We start from the raw sequence: 7500 nt of genomic DNA, 5'->3' as shown, positions 1-7500 counted from the left end.
ACCTTTAGATCATCCGCTTTTTTTCTCCAATGTTCTTTGATCGCCAGACGTCTTTGCCTAGTGGCCTCGTTTCTGCATTTCTTTTTGTTTTCCCAGTTTTCTTGGGTAGGATGGTTTTTATATTTCACTGTTTCTCTTCTCTTGGCACGTATTGCCTGCTTCCAACCTGTGGTCATATACGGTACGTCTTTGTCGCGGACTCTCATCTTTTTCAAGGGGAGCTGATCATCAACCACATTTCGCAACAAAGTACTCCAATAATAAGCTTGATCGTCAATTTCGTCGAAGATTTCACCTTCGTGCCAGGGAGTCATTGATAAACTTTCTTTAAAGTGGCATTCATCGAAGTTCTTATAGCTTCGGAATGTTATGACTTTCGGCCGATAAGATAACACTTTGTCTTTCCAGATTCCATAAATTAGGCAGTGATCACTTAACGACGGGTGATAAATTCCGCTATGCTTGAATAGATCGGGTTTATTGCTCAACAATACATCAATTAGAGTACTGGTCGTCTTATTCCCACTGGTGGCGATACGTGTAGGTTGCGTAATAAGACATTCTAATCCTTGTTCCACTTCAAGATTTAATAATAATCTACCTTCGCTTGTGTTAGGTTTCAGTCTGTCCAGGTTTAAGTCACCCAACAGTGTCACAAAATTACTTTTGGGATTAGCCCAGTTACAAATGTCACTAAGCTCGTTTTCCAGCTGTGTTTGATAGTCTGACGTGAAAGAACTGTCGGTGGTCTATAAATTCCAAGACTGAATTACTATATTCCTGTTGTCAATCCTGATGTCGATGGCAATAGACTCTATTGTTTTAGAACTCTTTTCTAACGCGAGTCTCTTGCAAGTCAATTTGGAAGATATGTACACCATTACTCCTCCACAGCCCTTTTTCCTATCATTCCTATACATCCGAAAGCCAGGAATAGAAAATTGACGATCTGGATAACTCTTGTCGATTTTGGTTTCGCTAATAAATATTATGTGTGCATTGATCTTTTTGATAATGTTTTCCAGTTCCTCGAGTTTATTTTGAATACTGTTTATGTTGTAATGACAGACCAGAACATCGTTGTTGAGATAGTTAAGTAGAGATTCTAGATGGACGTTGTCGGAGTTATGCTCTTCCAGGCCACCTTCTATTGAACATTCGGCCGTAAATTGAATTGAGTTGTTGTGTGGCCTTTGTCCATCGGTTGGCAAGATATTTGCATATTCTCCTTCTTGATCCTGAATAATGGCGGATATTTCGAAATCATTCGATATGTTGGGTTCAGCATTAAATCCTAGATCAGAGTGGTTGCTAAATGGCAGGCAACACCAGTTACAAATCCGGTCGATATGCGAATTTTCCAAGTAGTGTTTGAATTGTGTATTGGTAAATCCGAGACATTTTGCATGCCACCAGGTCTCTCGCAAGATGGTAGCTGGGGCTCTTAGGTCAACTTCAAAAGGTTCGTGTGAGTACATCTTGGTCCACAAGTTCCTGGACTTCTCAAGCCCTTTTTCACGTTGCTTGTGGATTCTGTGATCTACCAGGGTGGATACGATTCCGTTGCAATCGCTTTCATTGCTGAGTGGCGATAGCATATGCACATGCCAAACCCAAGCAATGTCAAGGGGTGCAACAAGATCGGCAGCAGAGATCTGAGTAATCAGTGGCAGCCAAAGTAACTCATACCTAACGACAAAATTCAGAAGTAAGTCAGTCAGGCAGTCAGAGACTTTATTTAATGAGGGTGACAGTGACAGTAACTACAATAACAGAAACGCTAATTAAATAAAAAACCTACACTGAAAATAATACATTATTATTTACAATAGAAAGATATTCTAATATTAAGTAATAGGAGAAAATAGTCAAACCAGTCAAAACAAAAAAAATATTTACAAACTTACGAGCAATGAGAATAAGTCTAAAAACAATGTCACCATTAGCTTACATCTGACGATCCCTTTGTTTTCTGAGAATGAAATATTGGTTTCCATAATTAAGTTATGAAAGATTTGACGACTTCCTGTCATTAAAGATCGGGAAAAACTACTCCAATCTTTTATATTTCTTACAGCGAAGGTGCGTCCTCGCTCCGAAACGTTTCTGTGAATGGGACACAATAAATTGAAGTTACAATTTCCATTGTTTCTCGAGTTCAGGTGGCATCAGAGTTTTTCTTAAACTGTGCCTGTTTATATAGTCAAGTAGAGTTCCGTTTATCCTTTTATAGGCCAGTACACAACGATTTATTTAAGCTTTACTGTAAAAGGGGATCCAGTTTACGTTATTAAATAAAGTTACTGTACGAATAGTACGTAGTAAGTTTCAAGGATGATACGCGCAGCCCATTTCTGTATACGAAGAACTCTCTCGCGCGATCGAGTACGTCTTTATTACACGATGTCCATACTGAGCTTGCATACACGAAGAGTGGCTGATTACTGCGTTATAGTAGATAATTACGTTTCTAATTACTCGGGATGCCTAAAGTATACTGAGTTATAAAATGGGTAGATAACCGGAAGTGCAGAAAAATGCACAATAGAACTTCAATTGACTAGAACATAGCATTGCATCTTTTGGAACAATACAAGACACCTCCCTCTACTGCCCTTAATGTATTTTTTTCGGGATTGCGGCAGTTCTGTTCAAATTGCTGCTGAGATGTAATTGGCGATATAATCGTATTTTGCCTTGCACACTCAAAATGCACACGAAACCAGACTAAAAGATGGGGAACAAAAATTTGGTTTTATCAACGGAGTTGATAATGTAAATTGGCCACCGTACAGAGATTCTAAAAGCTGACGTTTCGACGAACCGCTCTGACGAAGGGCCAACGCTCGAAACGTCAGTTTTTAGAATCTCTCTACGGTGGCCAATTTACATTATCAACTCTGTTGATAAAACCAAATTTTTGTATACTTCTTCCTCACCGACGCAGCACCACAGTTTCTTTAGAAACTACCCCCTTCATTTAAAAGATGAGGAGCGTCAGTTTCCGAACGGGACGGTCAGTCTGGGAATTCAGAGAGAAATGCCAAGAAAACTGAAACGTGCACATGAAATAGGGAAGTACAAATGACAAAAATTTCGTTTATTATTTGTTTCATCGTGATGTGCAGTTTTTGTTTTTGTTCAAACTGACAAGGTCAAGCTTTAGTGCAAAGCTTAACTGGAATGTGCGTAGGATAATCTTGGGCACAATTTTAGTTTCAACATTTCATGCTATCGACAGAAGCTACATCGGGAACCGCAAAAGACTTTCAAAAGCGATTGCGAAAATACAAAGGGGACAACAAGAGATACTTCACAGGATGATTGTGATGTATTAGAAAAATCCGTACTGTTACAGGTTATGTGTCGTTGGAAACGGTTGTAATAAAGTCTCGATTTCTTACCGGTCTCGATATGCAAAATTTGCTTACTTTGACGTATGACGGTGAATTGATGCCGACATGAGAGAGTAACGAGCAGACTTGCAAAGAAACCGCTGACACATCTATTTTGTAAAGAAAGAAAAATAAGAGAATTTGTTGCAAGATATTTAATTAATTAAAAATGTACCGAGGTCATCCAGACTCCATTAACGGTCATTAATAAGTGTGTATACACTTGTAAACAAGAGTTCGTCAGATACCTCGGCTCAAGTATGACAGAGAAAAGCTGTTACCGTGGAACACTTGAGAGTGGATAAGAGGAAAATGAAATCAGTAAATGTTTTTAACGTCTCATTCCTTGGGTGGAATACAGCAATTAAGTTCAACCTTGGTTGGGACATTTCTCGTCAGAATGCACCATTCTGCCATAAACAAGTGTTCATTTAAAACACAGCTTACACCGTAAAATTAAAACCAATGAAGAAGGGCAAAAAAGAACTGAGTAACCATCCTGACCAGCTAGCTAGCCAAACTCTTTAATATTACCAAAATCCCACTCATACCTTCTTATTGCATTTGGGACATCCGGGCCAGCATATAGACTTAGGTATTCATCTACGAGCTTCAGGAACTACCGGTGAGCGAGGGCTGCCTCTAACAGATCGACATCGATCCGTATCGAATCCGATTCTTCCATCTTGTCTTCCGGACCGATAGTAACCGTGCTGGCAAATGCTGAAATCAGTCGATAAAAAGTTCAACTCTTTTGCAAAGATGCAAGCTATATATTCTACGTTAGAATAAATGACAACCCCCTTTCCAAGCCAAAATTATAGACCATTTAAATTTGAAGTGAGATTCATCTTCCTGATAGGTTACTGCTGAATGCTTACAGGATGCTTGGTGCGCTTCAGCTGTCCACGACAGGGGCTACAGGTTTTGAGTCAAAATACGTTACGAAAGGTTGCTAACTACGCTACGGTTACTTTTCTTGTATTTTTATTCTGTCAGAAGATAAATGTTGATAGAGCGCCAGACAAGTTAGATTATGTTTGATAAGATACTTCGCTATTAGCAGAAGGCATTACTAGTATACACTTTATGGTATGAGTTGGATCGAATTTAGAGTTGGTGCGACAGAAAAGCCTTTAATTAACCCAAGGAAAATTATAGACGGATAAAAATCAAGTGAAATGAGCTAAAATTGATGGTACTGGTACAAAGGCGTTGTTCCTGACTATACCTCACTAGACAGAGAGCGACAAGAACTGCGGGAATGGTTCAGAAAACGAGTGGGGACGAGCGTGGCTCTCTTCTTGGAGAGGGTGATATTGCAACAAAACTTCAAAAAGCTCTTAGACAGCGGCAAAGAAAAAATGGTTTGGGGAAAGAGTGTAAGATGAGATCCAGAGTCCTTTCGTACACAAGATTGTTTTCCCTGACCAGTTGCCAGGTTGTTGTGTCGCCGAAAAGTAGATTAATCATTTGGCATTTTTAAAAGAATTATGGAAGAGCCAGTTGAAGGACCTTCGTGGGTCATGAATCGTGCAGGTGCTTTTTCAAAATTCTAAATAGTTTTTCCCCGGCGTCCAAGTGCACGGCCTGCATACGAAAAAATTCTATTGGCCAACTTTACATTGGATTTTCCCAAGAAAAAATTCGAATATGGTAAAGCCTCTCATAGTTTAATTTGTTAGCTCATTATCTCCTGAGTGATAAAGTGCAGTTTGTTTGGATGTCCGTGTTAACTCAAGGGTTATTAATTCTGCGGAGCAGACAAGGTCAGTTACACGTTTGAGCGCTTGTGCCCGCTTTCTGAAATAAACAACGTGAAAGTTAAAAGAAATTTTTAAATACTAAATTTTATTAGCTGTCCAGTGGTATAGCTTCCTTGAGTTTATTTAAAAACAACGCGAACAAAAGCGATTTTCCGAAACACACCCCTGAACGCTGACAGCAATCTTAAACAAGACATAGTCGCCTTTTCTGGCTTACATAACGAAAAAGGGCAATTTCCCTCTTGCCTTTTAATCATCATGAATGCAATTGTATAATTTCCAAAAGACAACCGGATATAAGGGATAATTTCACTTTGAGCCGCCTTAATAACTCTTTGCCATAGGTTGTGATGCAAATAAACCTCTCAATATCAGGGTGCCTTACGTATTTCAATGAAGAAAAAAAAACTAGGAAAAATGCATATAATAATGAGGGAGTCAAATCTTAAAGGCAAATAAATGGATCAGCCATAACCAAAACCCTGAATAGAAATGCCCACAGCATTGAATGCCTAAAAGAACTGAACGAAAGCAATATTCACTTAACTTATCACTATGCGCATATTTGCGTGACTTGGAATTAATTTTGTAAGGCATTGAGCAGTTACTCGGTGGAACTTACACACTCGTGAAGTGGAGTTATCTAAAAGAAATATAATTGCTGTTTCTGACAGACTCAGGGAACTGAATAAGTGAGTAACCGGGTCAAATAGAGATAGTGCAACTGGTCGAGGCCATGGAACGAGTCCCTGTAATTTTTGAGACTCAATCGCAAATAATAGACATGAAACAGCGATTGTAAAAATTTGGTCATTCGTCTTTTCCCTCACATTTAAGTTAGACAGCTTGAAAGTTCTTTGCGGTATTTCTTGCTGGCCAAGGCCTCTTGCTGTAAGAAACATTTATTCAGATGCATACACCTCTTCTTACGGGAAACTCAAAATACGATGTGATGTCACATGACAAAAAAACTGCTCAAAATAAATGAAAAATTGACATAATTTATTGATTTGTTTTCATTTACTGTTTTTCGGAAAGCGTCTGCAGGTGGCAGAAGATGGGAGACTCTCTTTCGCAAAGAAATAATATTATGTTAAATGACTCTAGATTTTTCGTCGCTTGTAGACTGAATATTGAATATTCACCAAAGCACAAATTTATTCTCTTTCTCAGAGATTAAAAGTAATAACCAAAGTTTGAACAACGGAACTTCTCGATTCTCAAAAAAAATACACAAACTTCGGAACATATAATTTTGTTTATGTACAACTCTTTTTCAAGGCAAGTCATTCCAAATATCACCGTAGTGATGGTTAAGATTTCGGGTGCTTACCATTATGCCTGACCATCAGGTCCGAGACCAGTGGAACTAACCAAGGAAAAATGGAACGACATTTTTCATCAAAACTCAATTTCCAACCGGACCGAAGCGTTCCATTTACGTTTCGACCGAAATTTCGGTTAATACATCACAGTGAAATGGGACTGGAAACGAGAATTGTAAATACGGAACGGAACGTTTTTCGGTCGGATCGGACAGACCGGTCAAAGAGGACCTTTCCATTTGACTTCAGCCGAAATTTCCGGAAATTTTGGCTTGATGGAAAGCACCCTTCGAGTCCTAGGAAGCCTGAACTTTTTCGGTTTCTGAACTAGCCCGGCTGCAATGATTTTAGCCTACAAAAAGATCCTTTTGTGTGCTGAAAACTGTTCCTGAAGGTTTGATTAAACAATTGATAGTTTTCCACTTACCTTAAGTTGTCAGTTTCCGCACAGCAGAGAAACTGTCCAGTCCTGGTTGGCACGAAGGTGCTGAGTAATGATGACCGATTAACGGACCGGTATTCATAGAACTGTATGGTAATACAAATTCCTCTTGGCGATCCTATAGCAACAGGTCAATAGTTATTAATCTGGATAATGAGTGCATGAATTTTTACAAGAAACCGAAATCGCAATCTGCTTTTAAAAGAAGCGAACTTCATGCAAATCCATACAACATTCCGCCATCTCTCGTTTACTAATTACTTGACGGAAAATAAAAAGAATACTTTCTGGAACGCTTTGATTCTGCCATCTTTCTTTTTGCCTCCTTTATTTTTAGTATTATTCAGAGATGTCAACTCGACGTTCTTCTCGTGCCCGTGTCTGGCCAGTGGTGCTAGCACTGACAATTCGCAGTCCTTGGGATTTTCAGCCTCCACTCAGCCAGCTACCAGAGCTGCAACTCCAGGCTTAGCTCCTCCCGCCACTCCCAGTTGGGGCCCCACACAGTTCAACACCACAAGCTCAAGTTGCTGGCCCAGCTACCACAGCACCACCAGCACCAGGTCTATCAC

The 7500-nt window shown here is 39.5% G+C and overlaps 1 pseudogene; it reads right to left on the bottom strand.

The window, feature by feature from the left end:
- The window catches only part of LOC138005607 (uncharacterized), an 18109-nt pseudogene that overhangs the window by 5159 nt on the left and 5450 nt on the right, over positions 1 to 7500 (bottom strand).

The sequence above is a fragment of the Montipora foliosa genome, chromosome 6, assembly GCF_036669935.1.
Source record: "Montipora foliosa isolate CH-2021 chromosome 6, ASM3666993v2, whole genome shotgun sequence".
NCBI classification, from domain to species: domain Eukaryota; kingdom Metazoa; phylum Cnidaria; class Anthozoa; order Scleractinia; family Acroporidae; genus Montipora; species Montipora foliosa.
This window is presented reverse-complemented; position numbering and strand designations above follow the sequence as displayed.